Genomic DNA, 21,898 nt, shown 5'->3' on the forward strand with positions numbered 1-21,898 from the left:
CACAGAATAAGAGGTAGTTGTTTGGACAGAATAAGGGGATACCGAGTGGTTTAAAATCAGGAAAGTTTTAGGTCAAGGTTATGTCCTTTCACCATACCTATTCAATCTGTATGCTGAGCAAATAATACGAGAAGCTGGACTATATGAAGAAGAATGGGGTATCGGGATTGGAAGAAGACTCATTAACAACCTGTGTTATGCAGATGACACAACCTTGCTTGCTGAAAGTGAAGAGGACTTGAAGCACTTACTGATGAACATCAAACACCACAGCCTTCAGTGTGGATTACACCTCAACATAATGAAAACAAAAATCCTCACAACTGGACCAATAAGCCACATCATGATAAACACAGAAAAGATTGAAGTTGTCAAAGATATCATTTTACTTGGATCCACAATCAACATCCATGGAAGCAGCAGTCAAGAATTCAAAAGACACATTGCATTGGACAAATCTGCTGCAAAGGATCTCTTTAAAGTGTTGAAAAGCAAAGATGTCACCTTGAAGACAAAGGTTTGCCTGACCCAAGCCATGGTATTTTCAATCACATCATGTGCATATGAAAGCTATACAATGAATAAGGAAGGCCGAAGAAGAATTGACACCTTTGAATTTTGGCGTTGGCAAAGAACATTGAATAAACCATGGACCGCCAAAGAATGAACAAATCTACTTGGAAGAAGTACAACCAGAATTCTCCTTAGAAGCAAGGATGGCAAGACTGTGTTTTACATACTTTAGACATGTCATCAGGAGAGATCAGTCCCTGGAGAAGGACATCATACTTGGTAAAGTAGAGGATTAGTGAAAAAGAGGAAGCCCCTCAATGAGACGATTGACACAGTGGCTGCAACAATGGGCTCAAGCATAATTAGGATTGTAAGGAAGGTGCAGGACCAGGCAGTGTTTTGTTCTGTGGTACATAGGTTCCCATGAGTCTGAACCAACTAGACAGCACCTCACAACAAAGACATGAAAAACCTGGAAAATCCTTTCTGAAGAAGTAAAATTTTAACTGAGTCCTAAATAACTAGAAGGCATAACTATGTAAAGATTATTTTAGGTAGATGAAAAAGCAAAAGAAGACCATTAAGTTTTACATTCTTAGAAGCCTCAAGAGCCAATTGCCTGGGGAAAAAATGTGTTAGCAGATGAGCATGGAAATAAAGTTAGGGGCCAAGTTATACAACAGTTTTTAATTCCTGGGAAGAAATTTGAATTATTCCAAGTACAATGGAAATCCATGAAAGTGCTTAAGATTTTCTATAGAGAGCAATTTGGCAGTTTGGGTCCACCAGCCATTCCCACATATATTCCCCATATTTTTGTTTGTACCTATTAGAAAATTCACACTTCGTACTTCACCTTCTGGGGCTTGCTGGGACTTAAAGTGTTAATGCTCTCAAGTTATTTTATAGATGAACAAAACAGAGACACAAAGAGTTTGCATAATCTTTCCTACTTCACATAATACAAGTATTTTAACTCACTACCCATGTTCTGAATCTCCGCTAGAGCAGTGGTTAGGTTCTATGGCTGCTAACCAAAATAAGGCAGATCAAATCCACCAGCTACCCCTTAGATAAGTTATGGACAGTTCTACTTTGTCCTGTAGGGTCCCTATGAGTAAGGCTGACTTAACGGCAATGGGTTTGGTTTTTTTGGTTCTTACCTATGATCTATGCCTAGACCTGGGTTTGAGTTAGGCCTTCACCACTTAAGTTTTTGTTTGACTTGGAAAATTATTTAATCCTTAATTGTCACTTTTTATATTTGACAAGAAAAAAGAACATTACAGAGTTTTTGTGAGAATTAACATGTTAAGAGCACACCTAACATTGATTTAGTTAATCAATGACATTGTTACAGTCTGTAATTACGATCACATTTGTAATTAAGGAATTTACTTAACATCTTCACTTATATATAGCCTTTTCAGTGGAAACTGGTCTAACTGAATTAAGACACCTAACTACGATCAGGTTATTTGGACCTTATGGTGGTCAAGGCCAAGAGTCAGCTCTCAATCTACAAAGATGAGGTGGGTGTTCTTACTGTAATGGACAGCAGAGTCAAAGCAGTAATCAGATTTGTCTGACTGATATGGATTTACAGCATGGCTACTTAGTCATGGAGTCCCTAGGAGTGAAGTAGATAGGAAACCTAGTAAATATTTACTTTATCTGTACAAGCCAATGAATGCTAGATCAAGTAAACAGCAGTCTAACCCGAATTGCCAGAATAGAGAATCATGGTCCCTCAATCAATTCCCAGATTTGAGTGAGTTTAAAGACCTACGACCCCTTGAATCAAGCGGAGGCAGGTCCTCTTGAGGAAGGACACCAATAGACTGACAAAAATTTACACTGTTGGTCATTCTCCCATCCTTCCCCAAAGGGATCTATAGCTTTTTACAAGAGTAACTGTTCGGGGATTACTGGATTCTGGCTCTGAACTGACACTAATTCCAGGAGGCCCAAAAAGTCACTGTGGCCAACCAGTGTAGGACATATGGAAGTCAGGTTATTAATGGAGTCTTAACTCATGTTCATCTTACAGTATGTCCAGTGGGTCCCTGAACCCATCCTTTAGTGATTTCCCCAGTTCAGGACTGTATATTTGGAATACATATACTCGGCAACTGGAAGAAACACCACATTGGATCCCTGACAAATGGAATAAGAGCTATTATGATAGGAAAAGCCAAGTGGAAGACATTAGAACTGCCCGTAGATAGGAAAATAGTAAACCAAAAGCAATACTGCATTCCAGGAGAGACTGAAGAGATTACTGCTACCATCAAGGACTTGAAGGATGCAAGGATTTTCCCTTAGTCATCTAGTGCTGCTATCATAGAAAGACCACCAGTGAATGGCTTTAACAAAGGGGAATTTATTCTCTCACAGTCTAGCAGGCTAGAAGTCCAAATTCAGGGTGTCAGTTCCAAGGGAAGGCTTTCTCTTTCAGCTCTGGTAGAAGCTCTTTGTCATCAATCTTCCCCTGGACTAAGAGCTTCTCCTCATAGGAATGCCAGGTCCAAAAGACTCACTCTGCTCCCAGTGCTTCTTTCTTGGTGGTATGAGGTCCCGCACTCTCTGCTTACTTCCCTTTCCTTTTATCTCTTGTAAGATAAAATGTGGTGCAGGCCACACACCAGGGAAACTCCCTTTACGTTGGATCAGGGATGTGACCTTAATAAGGGTGTTACAATCCCATCTTAATTCTCTTTAACATAAAATTACAATTTCAAAATGGAGGACAGCCACACAATACTGGAAGTCATGGCCAAGCCAAATTGATGCATACCTTTTTTTTGGGGGGGGGGCATAATTCAATCCAAGACAGGGCTATTCCCACCACATCCTCTTTCAACTCATCTACTTGGCCTGTGAAAAAAAGAGATGGATCTTTGAGAATGACAGCAGATTATAGAAAATTTAACCAGGTAGTGACTCCAATTGTACCTGCTCTTACAGATGTGGTCTCATTGCTTAAGCAAATTAGTACATCTCCTGGAACCTGGTATGCAGTTATTGATCTAGGCTAATACCTTTTTTTCCATACCCATTTCGAAGAACCACCACAAACAGTTTGCCTTCAGCTGGCAAGGCCAACAATACACCTACACCTTCAGTTGCCTACCCCAGAGCTACACCAAATCTCCAGCCCTATGTCATAATTTAGTTCAGAAGGACTTTGATTGACTTTCCCTTCCATAAGACATTACGATGATCCATTATATTGATGATGCTATGTTGATCAGACAAATGAAAAAGAAGTGTCAATGACTCCGGACTTACTGGTAAGTCATTTGTGTGCTAGAGGATGAGAAATTAATCTCACAAGAGTTTAAGTGCCTTCCCCTTTAGAGAAATTTCTAGGGGTCCAGTGATGTGGGGCATATTGAGATGTTCCTTCTAGAGTGAAGGATAAGTTATTGCATCAGGCCCCTCCCACACCTAAAAAGGAGGCACAATGCCCCTTTGGATTTGTGTGTGCTACTCCAGCCTATTCATCAAGTGACTAAAAAAGCTCCTAGTTTTTCAATGGGACCCAGTACAAGGACAACTCTGCAATAGGTTCAGGCTGCTGTGCAAGCTTCCCTGCCACTTGGGACATATGATTCAGCTGACCCAATGGTGCTCTAAGTGTCAGTGGCAGATAGAGATACTATTTGGAGTCTTGGACAGATGCCTGTTGATGAATTATAACACAGATGCTTAAGATTTTGGAGTAAAGCCATCCTCTGCAGATAACTACTGTCCTTTGAGGAAACAAAAAACAAAAAACTTTTGGCTTGTTAATGGGCTTTAATAGAGACTGAACACTTAAATAGGATACTAAGTCACCACGCAGCCTGAGCTGCCCACCATGAACTGGGCGTTGTCTGACCCACAGAGTCATAAAGTTGGAGATGAATTAAACAGAAGTGGTATATCTGAGCAGGACCTTAGGACACAAGTAAGTTTCATGAGAAAGTGGCCCAAATACCCATGGTCTCCACTCCTGTCACATTACCTTCCATCTCCTGGTCTTCACCTATGGCCTCATGGAGACTTCCTTATGATCAGTTGACTGAGGAAGAGTAATCTCATGCCTGGTTTACAGATGGTTCTATGTGACATGCAGGCACCACTGAAAAGTGGACAGCCACAGTGCTACAGCCACTTTATAGGAGCTCATGCCACCAAAATGAAGAACCAGGGATGTGTGTGTCCTTTGGACCGGGGGTCCCTGTGCTGAGAAGCTCCTAGACTAGGGGGAGATTGAAGGAAAGGACCACCACCCAGAGCCAACAGAGAGAGACTTCCCCTGGAGCTGACACCCTGAATTCAAACTTTCACCCTCCTAGACCGTGACAGAGGAAACTTATGTTTGTTAAGCAATCCACTTGTAGTGCTTCTGTTATAGCAGTACTAGATAACTAAGACACATACCAAGGGTCTTTCACAAGTATCAATGCAGATTTCTAGTCAAAAACACTAGCGGCCAGAAGAAAATGGAGTGACATATATAAAATACTGAACAAAAACAATAGCCAACCAAGAAATCTTTACCCAGCAAAGTTTTCATTCAAAAATTAGGCAGATCAAGACATTACCAAACAAACGGGAGTTCTGAGAATATGCCACTACCATAGCAAATTACGGATAACATTGTGAAGAATGGGAATTACAGAACAATTAACTGTACTCGTGAGGAACCTGTACATAGTACCTGTACGTAGATCGAGAGGCAGTCATTCGAACAGAAGAAGTGTATACTGTGTGGTTTAAGTCAGGAAAGGTGTGTGCCAGGGTTGAGTCCTTTCATCATACCTACTCAATTTGTATGCTGAGCAAATAATCCAAGAAACTGGACTATATGAAGAAGAATAGGGTATCAAGATTGGAGAAAGACTCATTAATAACTTGTGTTATGCAGATGACACAACCTTGCTTGCTGAAAGTGAAGAAGACTTGAAGCATTTACTGATTAAGATGAAAGATCACAGCCTGCAGTATTGACTATACCCCAACATAAAGAAAACAAAAATCTTCGCAACTGGACCCGTAAGCAAAATCATGATAAAGAGTAAAGCTGTCAAGAATTTCATTTTACTTGGATCCACAATCAACAGCCGTGGAAGCAGCAGTCAAGAAATCAAAAGACACGTTGCATTGGGTAAATCTATTGCAAAAGACCTTTTTAAAGTGTTGAAAAGCAAAGACATCACCTGGAAGACTAAGGTGAAACTGATGCAAGCCATGGTGTTTTCAATCACTTCATATGCATGTGAAAGCTGAACAATGAATAAGGAAGAGGGAAGAAGAATAGACACCTTTGAATTGTGGTGATGGTGATGAATATTGAATCTACAATGGACTGCCAAAAGAATGAACAAATCTGCCTTGGAAGAAGTACAACCAGGATGCTCCTTAGAGGCAAAGATAGTGAGACTGCGTCTCATGTACTTCGGATATTTTATCAGGAGGGATTGGTCCCTAGACAAGGACATTGTTCTTGGTAGGGTAGAGGGTCAATGAATGAGATGAAGACCATCAGTGAGATGAATTGACTTAGTTGCTATGAAAATGTGCTCAAGCATAGCAAGGATTGTGAGGAGGGCACAGGACTGGGCAGTGTTTCGTTCTGTTGTACATAGAGTTGCTATGAGTCAGAATTGACTGGACATCAGCTAACAACAAGAACAGAGAAGCTTTGCAAGTTTTAATCAAAGGAGTACTCCAAATGGAAGGGCAAGAGCATTAAATAAATACTTGTATTTATACATGGCATAAATAAATTAATAAAAAATAAGACAAAGTTTTCCCAAAAATGGAACAACACAGGCAACTCTAAGGACAAATATATGGTATTTTCAAGAAATAAATTTGATAATTAAATACCACAAACAATACAATATCCAGTTTATAAGAAATAAGCACAAAGTAAACTCATCAAATATAGGTTGAATATTGATGCTAATGGAGGCACACCAACAGAAATGGGGGAAGGGAGGAGCATATCAGAAATAGATTTATTTTGTTAAGTTCATATGGTAACAGTTGTTCATAAGTTAAACACTGTCACAGTTGTAAGTTGTGTAATGTAATATATGTGGTAACCACTAAGAAATCATCAAGAAAAAACCTTCATAAGAAATGAAGGAAGAAGGCAAAAAAGTTCATCACAATAAAGCTACCATAGACAAACAAAAACAGAAAAATCAGAATAAAGCAGCAAAGAAAACATGAAACACTCAAAAAACAACCTGAATGAGGTAGACTTTTTTTCAGTAATAAATTTAAATGTAAATGGTTTAAACACCCCATGCAAAAGGAAAACAGTGGCAAAATAGATTAAAAAAAAAAAATCTAGCCTTCTGCTATCTACATGAAACATACCTTAGATGGAAGAACACAAACAGAGTGAAAAAAAAAGTATGGAAAAAAAATATTCCATGCAACAAATAAAAAATTAAGTGCAGGGTTGGCCATATGAATATCAGAAAAAGTAGACTTTAAATCAAAATTTACTTCAAGAAATAAAGAAGGACACTACATAATAACAGAAGGCTCAGTTTAGCAAATAGTCACAACAATTATAAATATATATGTACCTAACAGCAGTGCACCAAAGTACATAAAACAAATACTAACTAATAGGAAAGGAGAAATAGACAACTTCACAATGTTAGGAGACTTCAACATACCACTTTCAGTTATAGATAAAATACCTAAAAAGATCAGTAAGGACATTGAGAACTTATATAAAGCCATAAATCAATTGGACTTAACAGATATATATATATATAGAACTTTTTACCCAGAATCAGAAGAATACATGTTTTCCTCCATCACACAGGAATCATTTTCCAGAACAGACCTATGCTAGGACAAAATAAATCTCAACAAATTTAAAAAGATTGAAATCATACAAAGAATCTTCTCTGATTGTAATGGTATGAAGCTAGAAATAAACAACAGAAAAAGCAACAAAAAGAAAAAAACATGGAAAAAAGTAATGCATTGCTAAAAATTATTGAATCGTAAATGGAATCCTAAGTGAATTTACAAAACTAGAATCAAGTGAAAATGGAAACACAACTTATCAACCTTTTTTAAACAACGAAAGCAGTACTCAGAGGGAAATTCACAGCAATAAGTGCATGTATTACAAACAAACAAAAAAAAAAAAAGAGAAAGATCCAGAATCATTAATTTAAATGGGACAACTGGAACAAATAGAAAAGGAAGAGGAAAAGAAGCTGTAAGTTACCAAAAAAAAAAAAAAAAAAGAGGAATAATAAAGATCAGGGCAGAAATAAACTAAACAGAAAATGCAAAGAGAATAGGAAGAATCAACAAAACCAGAAGTTGGTCCTTTGAAAGGATCAATAAAACAGACAAATGACTGGCTAGATTGATAAAGGAAAAAAGAAAAAAATATATATGGAATGCAAAAAACCAAATTAAGAAATGAAGCTGATCACATGAATCCTATCCAACAGAGGTAAAGAAGGTCATAACTGATTACTATGAAAAATGGTATTCCTACAAATTTGAAAACCTGGATCAAATGGACAAATTCCTAGAAACACACGGCCTACCCAAGTTAACACAAACAGAGGTAGAAAATTTACACAGATCCACTACAAAAGAAGATGTTGAAGATGTCATCAAAAAACTACCAACAGGAAAAAGCCCAGGGCCAGATGGCTACACTGGATAATTCTATCATGCCTTCAGAGAAGGCTTAACACCAATCCTATTCAATCTGTTCAAAAACATAGAAGAGAAAGGAACACTACCAAATCTTTTCTATGAATCCAGCATAACCACAATACCTAAACCAGGCAAAGACATCATGAAAAAGGAAAATACAGACCAATATCACTTAGGAACATTAGTGAACAAATTTTCAACTAAATTCTAGCCAACTGACTTCAGGCACATATCAAAGAAGTCATACACAGTAATCAAGTGGATTCATACCAGGATTACACAGGTGAGTCACACTTAAAAAACCAACTTAATACACAACATAAATAAAGAACCATATGATCCTATCAATTGATGCAGAAAATGCATTCAATAAAATTCAACACCCTCAGCTGACAAAAACTCCCAGTAAAACAGGTATGGAAGGAAAATTGCTCAATATAATTAACAGCATTTATGCAAAGCCAACAGCCAACATTATACTCAACAGAAAAAAGCTGACAGCCTTCGTTTTGAGAACAGGAACAAGACAAGGATGCCCATTATCACCACTCTTATTCAACACTGTACTGGAAGTCCTAGCCATAGCAACAAGAAGAGGAAGAGCAATAAAAGGTATCCAAATTGGAAAGAAAGATGTAAAACTGTATTTGTGGATGACATAATCCTATACATAGAAAGTCCTAAGTATGCCACAAAAAAAAAGATAAATAAATAAATAAGAGAACTACTGGAACTAATAGAAAAATTTAGCAACTTTGCAGGATAGAAGATCAACACACAAAAAATTAGTTGAGTTCCTCTACACTAACAAAGACTGCTGCAAAAAAGAAATCAAACAAACAATGCCATTTACAATAGCACCCAAATTGACAAAAGACCTAGGAATTAACCTAAGTAGGGACATAAAATCTTATAAAATGAAAATTATAAAACAGTACTACGAGAGACTAAAAAAAAATTACATAAATGGAAATACATCCAGTGTTCATTGATTGTTAGACTTAATACAGTGAAGATGTCGGTTCTATCAAAGTGATCTTCAGACACAATGCAAACCCAATGAAAATCCCAACAACATTCTTTACTGAAATGGAAAAACTAATGATCATCATCATATGGAAAATAAAGAGACTCCTGATAGACAACCAATACTGAAGAAAAAGAACAAAGCAGGAGGTCTCACACTCCTCAATATTAAAACATACTGTGCAGCCACTGTGATTAAAAAAAACACAAAAACCTAGTATATGTTCAATGATGGATACATAGAACAGTGGAATAGAATTGAGAACTTAGAATTCAACCCAGCAGTCTATGGGTAAATGATTTTCGACAAGGGGTCAAACTCCATTCAGTAGGGCAGAAACAGTCTCTTTAATAAATGGTATTGGCTAAACTGTACAAAACTGCAGAAAATGCAGTAAGATCCGTACTTCACATCATGCACAAACTTTTCAGATCACGTCTTTTTGACTCAGCGACCCCTCTCCTGTGAAGCTCTTAGACCAGCAGAAGATTGATGACAAGGACCTTCCTCCAGAGCCCACAGAGAGAGAAATATTTCCCTTGTAGCTAGTGCCCTGGATTTGGACTTCTAACATACTAGATTGTGAGAGAATAAATTTTTCTTTGTTGAAGACATCCACTTGTGGTATTTCTGTTATAGCAGCACTAGCTAACTAAGACAATGTCCTCCTTCAGGGACTGGTCCCTCCTGATAACATGTCCAAAGTATGCGAGATGAAGTCTTGCCATCCCTGGTTCTAAGGAGCATTCTGGCTGTACTTCTCCCAAAACAGATTTATTAGTTCTTCTGGCAGTCCACACTATACTCAATATTCTCTGCCAACACCATAATTCAAAGGCATCAGTTCTTCTCTGGTCTTCCTAACTCATTGTCCAGCTTTCACGCACATATTAAAAAAAAAAAATAGGAGATTGAAATACCATGATTTGGGTCAGGCACACCTTAGTCCTCAAGGTGACACCTTTTTTTTTTTTTTTTAAGACTTTAAAGAGGACTTTTGCAGCAGATTTTCCCAGTGCAATATGTCATTTGTTTTCTTGACTGCTACTTCCTTGGATGTTGATTGTGGATCCAAGTAAAATGAAGTCTTTCAAAACTTCAATAATTTCTCTGTTAATCATGATGTTGATTTTTGGTCCAGTTGTGAGGATTTTTGTTTTCTTTATGTTGAGATGTAATCCATACCGAAGGCTGTAGTCTTTGATCTTCATCAGTAAGTGCTTCAAGTCCTCTTCACGTCCTGCAAGCAAGCTTATGTCATCTGCATATCACATTTTGTCAATGAGTCTTCTTCCAACGCTGATGCAATGTTTTTCTTCACGTAATTCAGCTTCTTGGATTATTGGCTCAGCACACAGATTGAATAAGTATGATGAAAGGATGCAAACCTCAGGGACGGCTTTCCTGACTTTAAATTATGCAGTACCCCTTTGTTGTGTTTGAATGACTGCCTTTTGGTGTATATACAAGTTCCACATGAGCACAGTTGTGTTCTGGAAGTCCAGTTCTTTAGAATGTTATCCATAATCTGATATGATCCACACAGATGAATGCCCTTGTATAGCCAAAAAACCCAATATCTTTCTGGTACCCTCTGCTTTCAGACAAGGCTCATCTGACATCGGCAATGATATTCCTTGTTCCATGACATAGTGGAAATTCAAGTAGTTTCCTCCTGATGTACTGCTGCAATCACTTATGAATTATAATAACCTGTTAATGGAGTAATAATAATAATGTTTAACATAATTAAAAAAAAACCCAACGTCATTGCATTGAATCTATTCTGACTCATAGAGACCCTACAGAACAGAGTAGAACTGCTTATGGGTTTTCCAAGAGTGGCTGGTGGATTTGAACTGCTGACCTTTTGGTTAACAGCCATAGCATTTAACCACTGGGCCACTGGGGCTACTAAATATGACAATATAGTAGAAATAATAATAATAATGTCTTGATGTGTGTTGCAAAACAACACTCATTTGTTATTACTAACCATTGTATGTAACTGGAGTTTTTAACATAGTAGACTTTATGAGGATTGGTTCTTAACTATGGGCTATAGGGAAGTCAGATGATCATAACCCAGGGACAATAGAAACTATAGTGCAGTATATACAGAAGCCAGTAACATGGGCATTTATTATAACTATTAACACATATATACTATAGGTTATGTGGACTGTACCACTCTATACTTGGCAGCACATTTTTTATACTATAGACATGAGATACATGAGATGCATGCAGAAAGCTTTGTGTTCACTGACTCCAGTTATGTCCATGATTCCCACTCTTCATTTGAAATTTCTGAACTCTAACACAGCCTATGGGACCACGGACATATACGTGACCGGATGTTACCCAAACAGATGTTATGTGGCGCATGATTGTATTAACTTTGTACTTCTTTTAAGTGGAGGGCTGATTAAACAAAGATTATAATCAGGTCCCAAGAGAACAAATTCTGAATGAGCACACAGACAACTAATAAATATTTACATATATATTTTTTCCCTGCCATTCTGGTCTAAGGTAATTATCAAGAGGGTGTTACCAAAAGCATCTACTCCAGGATCTATATTGATTCAATATCCAAGAAGATATTGGTAGCTGGGCAGATGCTAAATTTGAATATGTGGTTTTCACAAAAAAAATTGAAGAACATTATATATGGAAGATTCTGTCACTATATTGCATTTAATGACCTTCACATATATAAGAATATCTGGTTTTTGATGCAGAGATAGAAAGAGGGTATAAAAATAACAAACTTCTTTTGAAGATCCTACTGCATAAAACATGTATAAAAATTGAATTTGAGTATTTTCCAGAAAATATATTGCATTACAGGAAGGTAACTGAACTACAAGGCTCTGGTAGAAGAGTGATAGGTATGGCACCATCCATGGACAAATATCAGTCACTTTGTTAAATGCATCACATGAAGGCTGCACTGTAAGGAATCTTCACAGGTGGCATCGAAAGCAAATCTTAGAATGTTCCTGATTAGGAACAATTAATTTGTTTCAATCCAATGAAAAATGATATGCTCTTCCTGACACCTAATGACTCATTATTAATAGTAATGACAATATATTTAAAAATAAACAAAATAAAATCATACCAAAAGTCAGGCCAATCAAAGAGCTTAACCATATGTAGAGGTTCTTCAATCTTCCTTACCCAAAACAATGCTTTAGGGGCATTTGTAATCTCTTTGCTGGCAGCAAGGACAAATTCAATTCTAAATGTAAACTAAGCAATTGATTTTAGAAGCACTAAAAATAAAAATACTTATTTGTTTCATATATATGTACCTGTGTATGTGTGTGTGTGTATACGTATATACATACATATATATTTTTTTTTTCCTGGCTGGTCACTTATTTTTGCAGCGAGTTTTTACTCTATCTCCTAGCCTAACCCTCTTTCTGGTAATATTGGTTGGCTGTCTGGCCCTCAGTGGTTTCTGTTGTTTCCTCAACTGCTCTGAGAACGAGGAGTCTGATCTCTGTGGGTCCTACTCCATCCAGGACCATCTTGTGAGCAACATCTTTGACCAATATCATGCATTGCGATTCATGCTGCAACAACTAGAATTCAATGTCCTCAACAACGTCTTGAGAGTCAGATTTGTGCCAGGCATAAATTTCAGATCTATCTAGAGTTTCCCATATCATCGTCTATAGATTTTTATTTTCTCTGGCTGTCTGTTAAGTGGTCCAAGTTGGTGCCAGAGGGTTTTCTGAGGTGAGTGGAATCTATGGCTTCAATTCCACAACCCAAACTCTAATCTTCAACTGTAGTATTCACATCATTTTAAACAATACACTTATTTATCTTCTTTTCATTTCCCTCTAGCTATTCTTATTCTTTGTATATATTCTCTATCTAGTATACAGTATACAGTAACCAGAAAAAATAAGTAGAACCTAATTTAATAGACAACCACAAAAATTTGCCAAGTTTGCTTAAATATGTGAAGAAGCATAAAAACAATAATTCTTTAAAAATTCTAATTTTGGATCAATTCCCATAAAAATAGCATTGCTAACTTTGAGGTGATTGCTCAAAATTTTCCCTAATTTGATGCAATGAAATCTGTGAAAGCCAGAACCTATGTAAGGTAGAAACCTGTCAAAGAAATAAACTCACTGGTTTTTTTTGAGATCGGATTCTTAATAGAGAGCAATAGAAAAGTGGTAAACACACTGTCAAAGGTGGAAAGCTTTTGAGATATGGAAAAGTAAGGCTGTCCCATTGAGTTCCGGGCCTCACAATTTCACTATATGTAAAACCAAGCAAGACCAAATAGCCAAGAGATTTTTTGAAAACTAAATCATGATGAAAGCTAAGATAAATTGAAATAAGCAGTAACATTTTAAAACCACGTTATAGATAATAATAAATGGGCAGAGACAAGAACTCCTTGGGGGGAAATGTTTATTTAATGCCTGATGTAGAAATGCTTTACAAAGGCCAAAGAACAGTGACACTGCTCTGCATTCCTTAAACCAAGATTAGTTCCGTGGAGATTAAATGCAAACCATAATTAAACATGAAATTATTAGAAAAAAATATAGGTTTCTTAAAATCATTAAGATTTCTTATAATTGTTAATGTCTTCATGATCATGAAAACAAACTTTGAATTTGCATTTTGATATTTTGTTATCTACTGTTTTGATTATACAACATATCTGATATTTATGTATAACTTTATTTTTATACATGCTGATATTTTATAACATGTAAGTGACAATATAGAACAACAAAATCATTTCATAACCTGGGTGGTGGGTAGCACAGTTTGTCGTTATTGTTAGGTGCTGTCCAGTCAGTTCCGACTCGTAGTGACCCTATGTACAAAAGAACGAAATGCTGCCTGGTCCTGTGCAATGCCCACAATCATTATGCTTGAGCCCATTGTTGCAGCCACCATGTCAATCCATCTCGTTGAGGATCTTCCTCTTTTTTGTTGACAGTGTACTTTGCCAACCTTGATGTCCTTCTCCAGGGACTGATCTCCCCTGACAACATGCCCAAAATATGTAAGATGTAGTCTCACCATCCTTGCTTCTAAGGAGCATTCTGGTTGTACTTCTTCCAAGACAGATTTGTTCATCCTTTTGGCAGTCCATGATATATTCAATATTCTTTGCCAGCACTGCAATTTAAAGGCGTCAATTCTTCCTCTGTCTTCCTTACTCACTGTCCAGCTTTCACATGCCTATGATGAGATTGAAAATACCATGCCTTGGGTCAGGTGCACCATAGTCTTCAAGGTGAAATCTTGGCTTTTAAACACTTTAAAGAGGGCTTTTGCAGCAGATTTGCCCAATGTAATGCATCTTTTGATTTCTTGACTGCTGCTTCCATGGGTGTTGATTGTGGATCCAAGTAGAATGAAACCCTTGACAACTTCAATCTTTTCTCCATTTATCATGATGTTGCTTATTGGTCCAGTTGTGGGGATTTTTGTTTCCTTTATGTTGAGATGCAATTCACAGTGTAGGCTGTGGTCTTTGATGTTCATCACTAAGTGCTTCAAGTCCTCTTCATTTTCAGCAAGCAAGGTTGTGTCATCTGCATAAAGCAGGCTGTTAATGAGTCTTCCTCCAATCCTGATGCCCCATTCTTCTTCATATAGTCCAGCTTTTCAGATGATTTGCTCAGCATACAGATTGAATAGGTATTGTGAAAGGATGCAACCCTGATGCACACCATTGCTGTCTTTAAACCACACAGCATCACTTTGTTCTGTTCAAACAACTGCCTTTTGTTCTATGTAAAGCTTCCTCATGGGCACAATTACGTGTCCTGGAATTCCCATTCTTTGCAATATTATCCATAATTTGTTATGATCCACACAGTTGAATGCCTTTGCATTGTCAATGAAACACAGGTAAACATCTTACTGGTATTCTCTGCTTTCAGCCAAGATCCATCTGACATCAGCAATGATATCCCCAGTTTCACATCTTCTTCTGAATCTAGGTGGAATTTATGGCAGCTCTCTGTCAGTATTCTGCTGCAGCCTCTTTTGAATGACTTTCAGAAAAGTTTACTTGCACGTGATATGAATGATATTGTTACATAATTTCTGCATTCAATTGGATCACCTTTCTTGGGAATAGGGATAAATATGCATTTCTTTCACTTGGTTGGCCAGGTAGCCGTCATTCAAGTTTCTTGACATAGACGAGTGAGCACTTGCAGGGCTGCAGCCATTTGTTGCAGAAACGTCTCCAATGATATTTCATCAGTTCCTGGAGCCTTGTTTCTCTCCAATTCCCTCAGTGCAGCTTGGACTTCTTCCTTCAGTACAACTGGTTCCTGATCATATGCTACCTCTTGAAATGATTGAATGTCAACGAATTCTTTTTGGTATAATGACTCTGTGTATTCCTTCCATCTTTTTTTCTTGCTTCTTGCACCCTTTACTATTTTTTTCCCATGGAATCCTTCACTATTGAAACTCGAGGCTTGAAATTTTTCTTCAGTTCTTTCAGCTTGAGAAGTGCCAAACATGTTCTTTTGTTTTGGTTTTCTTTCTCCAGCTCTTTGCCCATGTCATTATAATACTTTACTTTGTCCTCTCAAGCTATGCTTTGAAATCTTCTGTTCAGTTGTTTTACTTCATCATCTCTTTCTTTACCTTTAGCTATTTTATATTCAGGAAACCCTAGTGTCGTAGTGGTTAAGTGTTACAGCTGCTAACCAGAAGGTCAGTGGTTCAAATTCACCAGGCTCTTCTTGGAAACCCTATGAGGCAGTTCTAGTCTGTCCTATATGATCACTATGAGTCCGAATCGACTCAATACAAACTGGTTTTTTTTTTTTTTTTTTTTTTTGGCTTTACTCCATGTTGAAGAGCAAGTTTCAGAGTCTCTTCTGGCATCCATTTTGGTCTTTTCTTCCTTTTTATGGACCTCTTGCTTTCTTCTCGTATGATGTCCTTGATATCATTCCACAACTTGTCTGGTCTTCAGACATTAGTGTTTGACACATCAAATCTATTCTTGAGTGATCTCTAAATTCAGCGGGGATATACTGGAGGTCATACTTTGGGCCTCGTGGACTTGTTCTAATTTTCTTCAGTTTTAACTTGAACTTGCCTATGAGCAATTGATACTTCTTCTTTGTTTCCAACTTTTGCATTCCAATCTCCAGTAATTATTAATGCAGCTCTCCCCCCATTGTCTTTGAGTGTCTTCCAGCCTAGGGGGCTCATCTTCTGGCACTATATCAGTGTTCCGCTGCTATTCATAAGGTTTTCACTGGCTAATTCTTTTCAGAAGTAGACTGCTGGGCTCTTCCTCCTAGCCTGTCTTAGTCTGGAAGCTCAGCTGAAACGTGTCCGCCATGTATGATCCTGGTGGTATCTGAATATAGGCATAGATTCCTGTATCACAGCAAACGCAAGCCCCCACAGTACAACAAACTGACAGATATGTGGGGGTAGTGCAGGTGGACTATATATATTTTTATCATACAGTACAATGAGTTTCTATATTTAATGAATAAAAGTTAACAAATATGGCCACTAAATTCAATAAAAGTCTAAACAACAAAGTAAGGAGCCATAATAAATATACTTATAAAATGATTATTACTTGTCAGGTACTGCTCTTAAGTGCTTTCTTAGTGAATAATACATTCAATTCTTATGAAATTGATACCATTTTATTAACCACAATTTAAATAAGAAACTGACATGGAAATTTTAAGTTATTTGCATTAGAACCCAGGTAGCTGGCGGTAAAATATAGTTGGAAACTATTTACTTAGCTCCAGATTCCACACTCTTAACAGTCGTGCACACACTTCCCCTATGGGAGAAAGATGATGGGCAGACAATAAGCATTATGTGCAAAATTTGCCCTCATTAGGAATGTGAACAGTGCAGATTAAAAAATAAATGAGTTGCACCACCACTTCTCCATTAATTTGGCAAGCATACAAAATAGATTTTTAATCATGGTAAAGGTTGAAAGCAGGAATCAGTGTATGAAGTAGCAGTAAAGTGGTAAAAAAAAAAAAAAATGAAGCAGTTGCATGTACTACATACAATGTATCTTGTTTCCTTTCCTCTTCTGTAAACTAGCAAAGCTTCAGTTGGTAATAAGAATATATTCCAGCTTCTGCAAGGAGTTCTTTGTCAGAATCTTTCCCATTGATGGAGTGGTATTAGGTGTGGAAAAGAGAAAATATTTTGTGCGCCTTCTATTTTCTGAATATTGGGTTGTGTCATAGTCTACTCATTGTCCTCAAAGTCTCGCTATGTAAAGGATACATTTAGGTATCCTTTTCCTATTTAAAAAAAAAAAAGGGATTCTACAGGAATGAGTGTTGGCTGGTAGTCACAGTCTTACTAAACAACACTCAATGTATTACATAATAGGTTAGTCAGTCCTAAGGTTCCCATTGGCGCCTGCTGTCCATTAACTGTTGTTAGGGGTCGTCAAAGAAGACACATAGCCACCCCATGTGATAGAAAAGAACTCCTCCATAGGGTTTCTAGGCACTAATCTTTATGCGAGCAGATTGCCAGGTTTTTCTCCTGAAGAGTCCCTGGGTTGGTTCGAACTACCAACTTTTCAGCTAGCAACCAAGAGCTTAACTGTTGTGCCACTAAAGCCTGTGGTGAATATGGGAACACATTATTTTACACAAAATAAAACCCTGGTGGCATAGTGGTTAAGTGCTAAGGCTGCTAACCAAAGGGTCGGCAGTTCGAATCTGCCAGGAGCTCCTTGGAAACCCAATGGGGCAGTTCTACTCTGTCCTATGGGGTTGCTATTAGTTGGAATCGACTCGATGGCACTGTGTTTTTTTTTTTTTTTTTAAATAACACAAGTTCTCATTCTGTCAATTAGTATTTAATACCTGGCAGTAGAGTAGGGGCAAGGGTGAGACAGGGAAGAGATGGGGCTGGCTGAATTAAATAAGGGCTACATTTCAAGGCCCTGTGTGCTTGACCAGCTAAAATTAAATCTTAAACCTAAGTGCAGACCACCATATAACTTTCTTGCTGGCACCCAATAACTACTTGTGATTAACAAATTAGGTGCGTAGACAAGTTAAGGGGCTACATTTCAAGGTCCTGTGTGCTTGACCAGCTATAAATCACTGATAATCCTCCCGAGTTGTTTTTCAAGGCCTCACCAGGTACAGAGCATGAGCAGTAAAGATCAACGTGGACTATGAATGACCTTCCACAGGATACAAACGTGAGCACGGACCCCTTGCTGGGGCTTCAACTAGGATCCAGAGACATCAAACATGCGCAACATTCCAGGATAAGTCCTGTTCGACATCCCGGCAGCCTTTGTGACAGGCTCCATCTTGGTTCCAGCGATATATGCGAGGAAGTCCATCTTGAGTTCTAACTGCACTCACATTTGATTTTCATAATCCCTCCCCTTCTCCTAGAAATCTCCACCCATCTAATGAATAAAAGTAATGCCTTTTTCCCACCTAAAAACTTTTATAAGCCCTAGGGGATCGTTTGTTCAGTGAGAGACTGGAGGCTAGCATAGTTGGAAACCTCTCTCTCCCTCTCTCCTTCTTGAGCCTTTTACTCTGTCCCTTATAAGCCTTTGTTCTTGTGGAACCTCTGAGCCTCTCCTGGCCATTCTTGGTCAGAAGAAGGTAAGAACTTAAGCAGGGCTTAGTCCTGAGCAGAGAAGCCCTGCCTTGTAGCAAGAGGGTGCTTTTTCCCAGTGATTGAAAGTCAGACACTTTGGGAGTACCTATCACCTCCAGATGTAATTATAGTAAATGAATTGATAAGGAGTACCCCTTCATGGCTAAGGAACAATGCTGACGGCCAGAGCTACAGAAATACCCTCCTGACATAGTGAAGACAAGCAGTGCTTCAGACATGAAAATTGACTCTGTTACAAAAACAATAGCAAATTAATAATGGATGTGAAACGTAATCAAAAGTAAAGGAATCATAACCCTTTGCCATCAAGTCGACTGCAACTCATAGAGACCCTAAAGGACAGAGTAGAACTGCCCCATAGGGTTTCCAAGTAGCTGCTGGTGGATTCAAAATGCCAACCTTTTGGTTACCAGCTGAGCTCTTAGTCGCTACACCACCAGCACACCCACAAAGTGACCATACGGGGTTAGAAATTCAAAACTTAGGCTTAACGTAATTCACCCTGCCCTCCCCCCCAAAAAATGCAGGGGAGTGAATTTTGGGAAATAGTAAATTCTTAAATGTTGCAATGAAAGAGAAGTTTTGTGTTTTCCTATTTTTATATAAAATATTTAGTTTTTGAAAAAAACAAAACCAAACTCAGTGCTTCAAGTTGATTCTAACTCATAGTGACCCTATAAGACAGAGTAGAGCTGCCTCATGGAGTTTCCAAGGCGCACCTGGCAGATTCGAACTGCCAACCCTTTGGTTAGCAGCCTAGCACTTAACCACTACACTACCAGGGTTTCCCAATTCCCCTTGTTTATAATGACTGTTTTAAACCTAGGTTTTTCTATTTGTGGGTTCTCATTTGTCTGAGAGTACATCATAATATAATAATCTTATTTTCTGCAAACCAGAATTGACTTTGGTTTTCTAGAAGTTACTCCAAAAAAAAAAAAAAAAAAAGCCAAACACGTTGCCATCAAGTAGATTCTGACTCATAGCCACCCTACATGACCGAGTTAAACTACCCCTTAGAGTTTCCAAGGAGCAGTTGTTGGATTGGAACTGCCGTCCTTTTGGTTAGCAACCGTAGCTCTTAACCATTACACCACCAGGGTTTCCATAAAGATATTTCAGGATCATAAATATCTACCAGTACAAAGCAAAACCAAACCCATTAATGATAAGAAAATAAGCAGAACATGTCCAGATGATGTTAATGACACACGATTCCAAAAGCCCTGTTCAAAAGAATTGTAAGGAATAAAGCAAGGAAGTTAAGCAGGCAATAGATAAGAAATTTGAACACTTGCTTGCAGGTAATACAAGGTGATTAGGAATATTTCTCTTTCCAGGCCATCCATGAGCTCTGAGTGTATTTTGGAATAAAGAGTGTGTGAAATAATATTCTACGCAGAGACTACAGAGAAAGTCTGGTCTATTATCCAAAAGTTGCTTGGAGAAACACACCAAATTTAATTGCAAAGAGGAGCAATTAGTTAGCAAATTAGGTACGACCCAGGAGAAGAGATACCCACATAGGGAATGAGTGACTATTTCCTACATAAAAAGAACTTGCTATTTCAAAAGGAAGTTGAATTCCTGTTGAAAAAATAGAATACATCTTAAACAATTTAAGTATTTAAAAAGACATGAAAACACCATCAAAGAGAAAGAAGTGACTACAGCAAGGCCAAAAAGGGTAAATATAAATTATTAATATGTTGGTATTGTATTTTAATTCAGGGCTATTATTTAATTTGAGGATCAATGTTCAGAAAAGAATTCCAGACACCTGAGATAATGATCCATCTTCATCTGAAGATGTATTCTTTGCTTAAGGCTGCAGCTGTAGATTTCTATCTGAATTAAATATATTTCAAGTGTTTTAAATACATATAATTCTCAATAATTGGTCTATTGCTGGAAATAATAATAATTAATTTTAAAAGTTACTCATTTTGAGAAATAACCTCTTAAGGAAACTAGAAGTGAGGAATCATATACTCATAAATATTAATTAAACATATTTTGCTATGCTGATAATAAAATACTGCCCTTATTAATGAAATCATTTATATGAGAACAACACTCCTTCTTTTAGGGAAAATATGAAACACTTATTTCTTCCAAATTATATAAAAAAAAATTATAAGCTCATGAAAAAAAAATTTAGTTCAACATTTTTGGTTCTTATTCTATTATGGTATACATTACCCCAATAAAATCAGACCATGTACATGGAAGGAATAAGATATCTCATAACTACATTTGCTAAACGTTTTATGTATTATTTTTATCTCCACTAGGAACACTTTATTTTGTCTTAAAATAAGGCAATATGTTCAAATATTATTATGATTAAAATATATAAATGTAAGAAAGTTGGGTTTTTTAGCAATAAGATCAATTTTTAGTCAACAAATAATGATGAGATTTACTAGAATCTTAATGGGAAATTATAGAGTTGGCTTTTTACATTCTCACCACAATCACCAACTTTAATCACCCTCTTCTGCTTCATGGTCAATATCATTTTCTAATAGAAATTTCTTTTAATGTAATTTAATAGCATACCATGTTGGGGCATAACTTTGTGCTATATTCTTATTAAAACAAATCATAGGATGTAACATCAAGGGAATAAAAGACATGTGAATCATCATGTAGTAGACTCGAGAGCTCATCAGTGAAATAGTGTTAGATTTTAAAGGCCAGAAATTATATAGTAAAATCTTTGAAAATCAGAACCTATGTAAGGCAAAACCTGTCAGAGAAGGAAAACTCACCGAGCGATTATGAGGTAGAATTCTTAATAGAGAGCAATAGAAAAGTGGTAAGACTGCGCCCTGCCAAAGGCAGAAAACTTGCGCGACCTGGAAAACAAGGCAGGCCCTTTGAATTCTGCCTGTCACAGTTTTCACTGTAATATGGACTACATTGATTGGAAAAATATTCCTAGAAGTTGATCAACCTGAGAGTTAACTGAGTTGAGGTTTTCAG

The sequence above is a fragment of the Elephas maximus genome, chromosome 20 (assembly GCF_024166365.1).
Source record: "Elephas maximus indicus isolate mEleMax1 chromosome 20, mEleMax1 primary haplotype, whole genome shotgun sequence".
In the NCBI taxonomy this organism is placed as follows: domain Eukaryota; kingdom Metazoa; phylum Chordata; class Mammalia; order Proboscidea; family Elephantidae; genus Elephas; species Elephas maximus.